The sequence below is a fragment of the Dipodomys spectabilis genome, unplaced genomic scaffold, assembly GCF_019054845.1.
Source record: "Dipodomys spectabilis isolate Male_0828 unplaced genomic scaffold, ASM1905484v1 ptg000026l, whole genome shotgun sequence".
Classification (NCBI taxonomy): Eukaryota; Metazoa; Chordata; class Mammalia; order Rodentia; family Heteromyidae; genus Dipodomys; species Dipodomys spectabilis.
In genome coordinates this window covers 12,382,331-12,392,995 of record NW_024870703.1, presented here as the reverse complement: position 1 = coordinate 12,392,995, position 10,665 = coordinate 12,382,331, and the positions used below count along the sequence as shown (strand labels likewise).

The following is a 10,665-nucleotide window of genomic DNA, read 5'->3' as shown; positions in this document are numbered from 1 at the left end:
CTGTGTCATCTATTGGAAGCGAAGCTTAAGAATTGATCAAGAAGAAAGGACGAGTAAATTCGTATATATTAGAATTTCTCATTAGAGGAGAAAAAAATTATTGCTAATACAAAAGTCCCTCATTTTTTTCATCTAACAAGAAACACTGTTAAATTGAGATACAAACCTATGGATGTATTGCTGAACTGTCATTCATGGTTCCATGTATTTTCCCTTTATTCTTATGTGGCAGAATCTTGACTAAAGATCATACTTCTATTTATTGTGTAACTCCATGGGCCATTTCTCCAAAGAAATGCACTGGTGGATAAAGAGGTGTCTGTGAGCTCTACATGACTGCCAAGTTCACAGCTACTTATGCTCAGCAGCACACTCATTGATTGCCAATTTTAGTACCACAGGCCTTACTCTGACTGCAGCTGTTTAAGCCAGGTCAACACCCAACACGAGTACAGTCTAAAGGTTAGCCAGGGTCATAGAGGTTGCTTAGTAAAATATTTTCTGTTTTCCCCACGCTTAAGATAATTTTATATGAAGTGGTTTGCAAAAGACCAGCCTCTTTCTTTAAGGGAGGTGGTACGATATACCAAAACTCTTGGTGGCAGGAGGAAAAAGAGAAGTCGAGTCACTAAGATGAACTCATATATTGGAAGGAATGGTCATCAGTGCTGCTGTTGAGTTACTGACCTTGCTGCTCAAGGACCCAAACTAGCACTATCTGCAAGAAGGTTATCTAGTTATTGTGAGACTTAGCAAGACAAATGCTGGGAGAGTTTTGTCCATTCTTTTTCCTTCTCATGTATCTTTATGATGACTCTACCTTATTAGAATTCATTGAAATGTCTGTCTATTTGTTTCATTCTGAAGGAACTAATAATAGTACACCAATATGCCCGGTGTACTCTCTTTGAAAAGATGGACATGTACATAAAAATGTCACTAAGTGGAGTGGCTTTATTTTCTACATCTGCTGGCAAACATTCACAACTTTTGAGACTTAGCCCAATATTAGTTTCTGAAAGTTCTAGAAGCCAGAAAACTCAAATTAGTTTCACTGGCCTAAAATTCAAGGGACTGGTTTCTTCTAGGAGCTCTAGGGAACAGTCCTTGGTCTTGTTTTTCCTAGATTCATCCTGATGCCTGGTACAAGTCTTGTGAATGATGTAAGCACAGCAGGCTATGGAGGGCTCCCCAAGGGGCAACTAGCCCTGAGGAAGGAGGTCACGCATATAGGAAAAGTCTTAGCAAAGTCTTTTGTTAATAATAAGAAAAATCCCTTTCCCCATCCTCTCTAATTTGTCTGTCACCTTAGGATTCCAGGAGAGAAGTGTCACCACTGAATATGCACTCAGGGTACTGTTACACAGTTCCCTATCCCTGATAAAAGCCACTGAACTTGCCTCTTTCCAAAACAGGACTTGGGAAATGGCTTCACTATCTCACTGAATCCAAACAGAAGATAGTACAGATACATTCTAGGAGTCATAAATGGCAGTAAGCTTTGCTGTGAATGACAGGCTTGAGATGGTCAGAAACACAAGGTGGTGTTTTGCTTTTTTTTTTAAGAAGATGCCTAAAGTGGGGGTTTCTGACCATGATTTGAGTTGGAGATGGAGTTGTTTCCAAGGAAAACTGTGAGGCATTTATCACTTAGATCTCTGGGAAGGATTTTGAAGAAAACAACTAGGTAGTCATTACAAATTATCCCAAATACTCAAAGAAATGGATGTTTGTGTGTGTGTGTGTGGGGGGGGGGGAGTGTCTGTTAGAAAAGGAGCCGTCATTTTCCTGGAGGATAAGGAAGTTAATTAAAAGGAAAGGATGTTTATAAGTAAATTCTCAGAGAAGGTGGTAATACTCTGTTACTAAATATTTTCCTGATATAAAAATACTCCCTTGCCACTTTTAGAGATTAGTTTTCATGATTAGGCACTTAAGTAATTGCCAAATGACTGTGTTAGTCAGCTTTACATCTTTGTGTCATGAGTAACTTGTAAGATGCACAATTTGACTTCAGCTTGTGTCTCAGAAATTTCACTCCCTGGTTGCCTAGCATTGCCTTGGGCTTACAGTTGCTCAATACATCATGGTGGAAACATGCAAAAGAGGAAGCCTGGTCACTTCCTAGTGGCTAGGAAGCAAAAAAGGGTCAGGTCCCAAAAGCTCCTACAGGGTATTAACCTAGCTTCCTTTTCCTAGACCCCATCTCTTAAAGGTTCCACTATCTCCCAGTAGCACTACAGGTTGGGGACCAAGCCTTTAACACGTGGAATTTTGCCATCAGTGTGTGTGCATGTGTATTGTAATGTGTATTCCTAATCACAGGAGCAAAGACCATGTTATGTGATACACGCAGACTGATGCATGCAGGGATCTACACGGTAGAAGGATGGATTCGTGGAGATGGATGGACAGTTATGTGGATGGATGGATGGATGGATGGACATATTGATGATTGGTCAGAATTGGAAACTTTAGCTCTAAGATCTCTGAACTTAAATCCCCACAGCCAAAGGAATAGATTTTCTGGAGTTTCAGGACTATCACTAAAAAGATCTACAAGAAACATGTGTAGCTACTTTTTGGCAGAGGCCGGTTCTGCTTAATTTCTCCTGAAGTCCATTGGGTTAGGATGACTAGTACATTCTCCCTTCCCTTTCACAGAGTAATTGCCATCATGCCCTTTTGCTGCCTTTTCTGCTTCTCTATGCCAATTTTAAGACTACCTGTATATTCACTGTGTGCACTCCCGTGGGTCAATTCTATTACATTGCTCCAAATGAAAAGTTCTTGGATTCTGTTTTCTGGAATAAATTAGTTGAATTCAATATGAATAAAAAGAAGTCATTCCTTGAACAATGTTTGGCAACCTTTTCAGTCTGATAACAATCTATGTCTTAAGGGTCTGTTGTAACAGAATTGGCCTAGACAAGCACTCTCTTGTCTTTGGCCCTGTTTGATTTTATGTGGCCCAACCTACTTATCCAGGTTGCCCTCCTGTTGCCCTCCCCTAACTTGCCACCTACACCAAAGCCAAATCAAATTACTCAGAGTTAGCTCTTGTGCTCCTGGCTGTTTCAAGCACCCTGTAACTTTGCCCATGTCACTTATTCTGTCTAAAGTGGCTTTCCCTTTCTTGCCACTTCTCCCCAGTTTCCCTTTCGTTCCCTCTCAAGAAAGCTCTCATTAACTCATCTTTCCCATCTGTACCAATTACCAAGTGTTCTCTCCCTGCTACAGACCTGTCCAGAGCAACGACAAAACTTGACATAAATTCATATGGAGAATATATGTTTAAAACACTGCGAGCCAATGAACAAAGATAGCAAGTGTCTAGAGTCTGAGAAAGTCTGGAGAAAAGATGAATATTAAGAGGCTCTGTAATAAGTAAAAAGGGGGCCAAATGAGGATTAATGGATATTTCTATAAAAAGGCAAAATAAATAACAGAAGCAGGCTTTGTTGAATATTGCAAAGATGCCTAAATTAAGTGCTTTAGTTCCCAGATTAAATAGTTTCTTCTGTTGTTGCTGCTGGTGATGGGGTTTGAACTCTGGGCCTAGGCTCTGTCCCTCAGCTCTGTCCCTCAGTTCCCTAGTCTGCAGTACTGTTGAGGCAGCCCTAAGAAACTCAGACATGGACATTACACATAAATGCCATCATACCATTTCTAATCCTTTTGATTAGCTTCTCTTTCTCCTTGTATATTTTTAGGGCTCATCTATATTATTTCATGAATCAGTACTTCATTCCTATTCATGACCAAATAATATTCATGGGTATATAAACATATTTTATTTATCTATTCGATGTGCATTTTGATTATTTCTACTTTGTGGCTATTTTGAACAATGCTGCTATGAACTTCCATATAAAAGATTTGGATGGATTTTTGTTTCTGTCCTGTTGGTATATATCCAGGTGACAGGTAGCTCTATACTTAATTTTTTTCAGAACTACTAGATGGCTTACCAAAGGATTGTATCTTGTTAGGACAATTTATGAGGGTTCCATTTTTTCCCCACAGCCTCGCCAGCACTTATTATTATCTACTTTTTGTTAGAGTCATTCTAGTAAATGTGTAACAATAACTCAATGTGGTTCTGATTTACATTTACCTAATAACTAATTATGTTAAACATCTTGCACATACACATTGGCCATTTTTATATCTTCTTTCAAGAAATGTCTATTCTGATTTTTGAGCATTTGAAATTGTGTTCTTATTCTTAAGTCACTTTTTTGTGCCAGTACTGAGGCTTTACCTCAGGTCCTGGGTACTGTCCCTTAGCTTTTTTGCTCAAGGCTGGCACTCTATCACTTGAGTGATCCACTTCTGGATTTTTGTAGGTTACTTGGAGATGAAGAATCTCTTGGATTTGTTTGACCAGGCTGACACAATTCTTAAATCTCAGCCTCTTGAGTAAACAGTGTTACAGGCAGGCATGAACCATCAGCACCTGACTTTTAAGTCACTTCTTTATATAAGAAATACAAAGCTTTTATTATCTATTATGATTTTCAGAATACTTTTTTTTCTTTTTTATTGTGAGAATACCATACAGAGGAGTTACCATTACATGGGCGAGATAACGAGTACATTTCTTATCAAGCATTGTTGCCTCCTCTTTGTTTCTCCTTCCCATCCTTTCCCATACTCCCCTTACCTACCCCCCCCCCATTCTTCCCCTCCTTCCCTCCTCTCCCCCTGTGCAGAATACTTTTTAATCTATTCTCTGGGTTGTCTTTTCACTTCCTGATGATATTCTCTGAAGCAAAATTGATTTTAATTTTCATGATACATTCCTTACCTAAAGTCAATCCTTGCCAAGGTAAGAGCTAACTGGGGTAACCTACATTCTACAAGTCAGATCCACTTGTAAGTGTTTGGGATTTAAATGAGCAACCTGAAGAACTGGCTGCAGGGAAAGGAATTGGTATGATGGTGGAGGTGAAGGTATGTAGATCTATGAGATGAGCCCTGGAGGAGCTTCTGATAGCCATCCCAGTTTTCTCTCGGGTACAAAGCAAAGAGGAAAGATACATTTCTATAGTGTGGCCAGGTGTTGTGCCTGGAAGGCTTAGTGCCTACTGTCTTATCCTTGTTAGGTTTCTGTGAACTACCTGACATTCTTGAATAAATCTCTTTCCTTATTAAACTAACTAGAATGGACTCCATTGTTAATAATTCAGGATCCTGATCTAAAAAATACCCAGTTTTGTTCAAATAAAAAATTCTGAGATTTCAGGAACTGTATATACTATGGGAGTTCAGCAAACGTAAACTGATTTTTTACAAGTGACATGACTCTTGCAGATTATCCAGTATTTTCTTACAATTTTTCACATTATAATTTTTCCATTTTCTTACAATCCTTTATAAAAGAGAACATACAACTCAATACAAATTCAAGATAGTCAGATCAAGACCTAATTTTCCCCAATGATAGGTTCGGCTCATTTTGTGGTCAATGATGAGAATCCATGGGGTGGTTGCAAGGATGATCCCCAGGTGGTAGAACAGAGCCCAGATGGCCACATAGAGATTAGCCATGAACACCAGTTATACTGGTTTTGTACGTAAGATGTTGGGCAATAACAAGGAAAATGAGACCTCCCTTTCCTTTGAGGAAGAATGAATAAGAAACTGGAGGAAAGAGTACAATATTTCTTAAGGGTTACTAGACCAACATTAGAATTAAGGGTCAGAGAATTCTTTCTGTGGCTCAGGTCCCCATCTTGATGACTGAGTTGTGTATGGTGAATGCATGACTTCTCGAAAGCTTATTTGAGTTAGTTATATATGTTCCAAGTTCATCAGATGTTTTCCCAATACCATTTTGACTTGATTAATTGAATCTTATGTAAAGGAATTCACATTACTGAACGATGAGATGACATGTTTAGGAAAAAAAAAAAACAAGACATTAAGGAGATTAAGAATGTTTTCTTGCAAATTCAAGGCCACCAATGCTTATTCCAAATGTTAAATCTTTGGAGATCAAAAGTCTTTTAAAAGGATAAAGCATACCAAAGCTATAAAGAAACGTTGGTTTTGGCAAGTTGAGCAAAGAGAAGAAGGAAGAAAGGAAGCAAACAAAATACAGCGAGGAAATTCTACCTTGACTCTTTTCACAGAAGTTTCATTTAAAAACAATAAACAATCAGCCAGCAGTCTTTTTTATATCATCAAAAAAATAATTAAAAGAAAAATCTTCAAAACGAGCAACTTCTGCAGGTTCTTCTCTTTTTGTGTGACACTCAGAAAAGATTTATGGAATTCTCTTTGGAAACTGAGAGAAGGGCAAAAGTCAAGCTCATGGCCTTGGGGTCAGAATGGCTGTCTGTCTCTTTCTAGATCAAGATTATGCTTTCAGGAGCCACTTCAGGGACTTGCTACTCAAATATACCCTGGGCATGTATAGCACCAGAAACCATAAAGATGAAGTTCTGGGTTCTCTCTTGAGTATAAGGTTGGTTCTTAATATGGCTTCACTGCAATTTCCTTTGCCATTGATTATTACCTCTCTTACTGTGGGAAAGGAGGATGACTGCACTCCATCTTTTAAAGAAAACCATAGGGATGAGGGGACAGCTACATGTATATGAAAAACCTAGTAGGCAAACATCAGAATTCAGTTCAGTGGTCATTACCAAGAATATCAAACCCAATATTTCACTGAGAGACTTAAGAAGTCATTTGGCATTTTGCCCAACATAAACAGCATTAATGAGGTGCAAATCCCTGTTCAATGTTGTCAATTTCCATTGATTAAAAAAAATAAAGCAAAACCTTGTTCACATGTACATAGCACCTGATGTGGAAGAAACGACTGTATTGCCAAAGCTCATAGAATTCGCAAACTTTATAAACCACAATAAAGACAATTTGCCCCATGAAGGTTAGAATGTGTTTGTGACTTTAACTAAGTATCACTATCTCACAATACTGTGAAATTTGTGAAATTTATGTAATCACTTAATCACAATAAAAAATTGCTATACAAAACCTTGTTCACTTACAGAACAGTGACGTTTACAAAATTGAATAAAGAATAAGAGCAACTCTAGCCAAGTTCCAGTGACTCCTGCCTGTAAACCTATCTACTCAGGAGGCTGAGATCTGAGGGTCATGGTTCAAAGCCAGCTTGGGTAGAAAAGTCTATGAGATTCTTATCTCCCATTAGCCAGCAAAAAGCCAGAGTCATCTGTGGCTCAAGTGGTAGAGCACTAGTCTTGAACACAAAAGCTCAGGGACAATACTCACAGCCTAACTTCAAGCCCCAAGAACAGCATACAGAAGAGGAAGAGGAAGAGGAAGAAGAAGAAGAAGAGGAAGAAGAGGAAGAAGAGGAAGAAGAGGAAGAAGAGGAAGAAGAAGAAGAAGAAGAAGAAGAAGAAGAAGAAGAAGAAGAAGAAGAAGAAGAAGAAGAAGGAGAAGAAGGAGAAGAAGGAGAAGAAGGAGAAGAAGGAGAAGGAGAAGAAGGAGAAGAAGGAGAAGAAAAGGCGGGGGAGGAAGAGGAGGAGGGGGGAGAGGGGGAGGAGAGATGGGGGAGGAGGGGGAGGAGGGATGAGAGGAGGAGGAAAAGGGAGAAGAGGAAGAAAATGAGGAAGAGCAATTTGCTTTCTCTGGAAGATAGGTATCCAAAAGTGATAAACAAATGAGGATAGAACAGAAAGACAGTCCTGCTTCAAATGCACTGGCCTGAGAACAAGTACTTCAGTACTACAATTTATAGTGATAGTTCCTTTTGCTAGCAGAACTCCCACAAGTAGGATAATGAAAATTATGTTTCAGAACGAATGTTCTAGAAATCTGCCCTCTACAAGCAGTTAAGCCAAACTTCAGTATTTGGCTTGTAACCAAAGAAAGAATAGTCCATTGGCAAGTCCATCTGTGCTTGGGTGCACCTGAATTTATGGCTCATTTCTTCACTTGCTCTCTGATCCATGAGACTGATCTGAGTATGTTTTATTTTCATTGAGAAAAACCCAACTCCAACCCACAAAAATCAACAAAAGCCCTGTACTCAGTTTGGCTGCAAAACTAGAGAACAAGGCAAGAAATGATCACTAAGTAAATAGAGGAAAATAGAGTACATCCATAATGCAATCACATTCATACAGTGATTGGACTCACTTTCAGATGTAAACAATGCTTTTTGTGAAGCAAATTGGACAAAACAACAGAAAGTGACAACTATCTCTCCCAAAAAGTGAAGAAAAATGTGTAGAGGATTAATATGAATATTATAGGAATTAAGGTTGCAATTGAGAAAATATACTTTAAGAAACAAGGGTAGTAAATTAGTACAACCACTCTGGGCAGCAGTCTGGAGGGTCTTCAAAACCCTAAACATAGATCTTCCCTATGACTCAGTTATACCAGTCCTAGGTATCTATCCAGGACATCATGAGCCAGGATATGATAGACATCTGAACAACCATGTTCATTTGCTGCACTATTCACAATAGCCAATACATAGAAATAGCCCAGATGTCCCCCAATAAATGTTATATCAATACACAATGGAATTTTATATAGCTATTAGAAAGAATATAATTATTCCATTGGCAGGGAAATGAATTGAACTAGAACAAATCACATTAAGCCAAGGTCAGAGAGACAAAAGGCACATGTTCTCTCTGACATGTGGAAATTAGATCTAAAATACACTGGGATATGATAAATCATACAGGATTCTAGATATGAGCACAATGAGACCAAAAGAGGATACTCTTAGGAGAGAAACACAAAGCCACAATCCCTACATGCCTCTTTACATTTATATAAAATTTATTTATACATGAACACCAAGGTATGGAAACAAAAGATCAGGTTTTTTTAATTTTTTATTTTTTGATGATTCTATCTTCTTTTCTTTATATATAGTGTTTCCATGTGTATCTCTTTGGTAAGGGTAGGGGAAGGTACAGAACTGGAAGAAAAAAGGGTGAAAAAGTGCAGCAGTGGAACTCACTAGATACTGATGAAAGTGAACTAGACAACTCATGGGTGAAGACAGGAGGGAGGGACTGGGAGAGACTGAGGGAACAGAAGACACTGTAGGAAAGGAAAGGTACTCATTACCTGACTCATGTCATGGTAATCCCTCTGTACATCATCTCTAGAATATCACTAAAGTAAGTAATAAAGAAAAGAAACAAGAGTAAAGAGATCTTCACATTTTGCCTGATGTACCTTATGAATTCTCAAAGTTAAGTAACCTCTCATCACTTGGGCAAAGAAACACCTTCTTCTGAGCACCATATAAGTATTCTTATACAGAAAAATCTCAGAATTCCCCATGTCTTTCTCCCTGGACTTAAGCAAACAAAATTTTATCCACATGCCAATATCTGAGAAGTTCCAAACAGCGATGACTTCTGGTTGCCTTCCGCCTCTGGGAGAAGAATTCTAGGCAACCATGGAGGTACTCATTTTGACTCCACAGTCTCTTGAAAATTTCTGGGAGTGGCTTTTTGCTCTGAAGTGTTAAGGTAGGAGAAATCTCCCCTGAAGTAGGAGCAGAGCTGTTATGGTAATAGGTGAGGTGCTGGATTCTTCATACCTGTCAACACATTTCATCTTCACTACAAACCTTAAGGAAGAATATTATTTCATATTTGTTAAATGAGGAAATAGAGGCAAAAACGACTTGCCCAAGGCTACACGACTCAGACATCTGCAGCCAAGACCTTGTTCCTAAGCACGTAGCTCTCTGCATTGCTTATGTGTCGGCAAAGCACTTGTTCTTAAGCGTGTTATATGTATGAATATGGGTGAACATAGCCAGTGTGTGTGAGTGTGTGTGTTCCTAGCCAGACTAGTTTGTGTTTATGTGTGTGCACACATGTGTGTGCATGTATGCTGGTCCCAGGGCTTGAACTCAGGGCCTGGGCACAGTCTCTGAGCTTATTTTTGCTCAAGGCTAATGCTCTACCACTTGAGCTGCAGCTCCACTTCTGTTTTTTTTTTTTTCCTTGTGTTTTTGTAGTTTACTTAAGATAAGAATCTCACAAAGGGCTGGGAAGATGGCTCAGTGGTAGAGTGCTTGCCTTGCATGCGTGAGGCCCTGGGTTCGATTCCCCAGCACCACATAAGCAAAAAGAAAAAACCGGAAGTGGCGCTATGGCTCAAGTGGTAGAGTGCTAGCCTTGAGCTGAAGAGCTGAGGGACAGCGCCCAGGCCCAGAGTTCAGGCCCCATGACTGGACCCCCCAAAAAAAAGAATCTCACAAATTTTCCTGCTGGGTTGGCTTTGAATCATGATCCTCAGATCTCAGCCTCCTCAATAGCTAGGATTACAGGTGTGAGTCTAGTTCTTTACAGCTCAAAAATTTGTAACTGAAATCTTTAGAAAGAACCAATTCTACTTGGGGAAAACCTTAGCAAAAGAGTTTAGGGTAATTTGACTAGATCTGCCAAGGACCTTTTTTCTTCATGCTGTTTCTGATATGTATGTTCCAAATATACGCATTCCTGACAATGAGTTAACATATGTATTACAGATGTGTGCTTCTTTTATCTAACTGTAATAGAACTCATTTGACTAGATGACCACCCTATACACAAGAGTCATTTATAAGGACAATTCTTTCTATCCCTGCTAAATGACAGTAAGAGCCCAGACTTTTCAGCCTGTGTAAGTAACAGTCTACTTCCA

The 10,665-nt window shown here is 39.1% G+C and overlaps 1 pseudogene; it reads left to right on the top strand.

Annotated features, from left to right (window-relative positions):
• The first annotated feature begins 6,360 nt into the window (after positions 1-6,360).
• LOC122104608 lies at positions 6,361-6,565 on the top strand (annotated as a pseudogene).
• Positions 6,566-10,665: the final 4,100 nt, after the last annotated feature.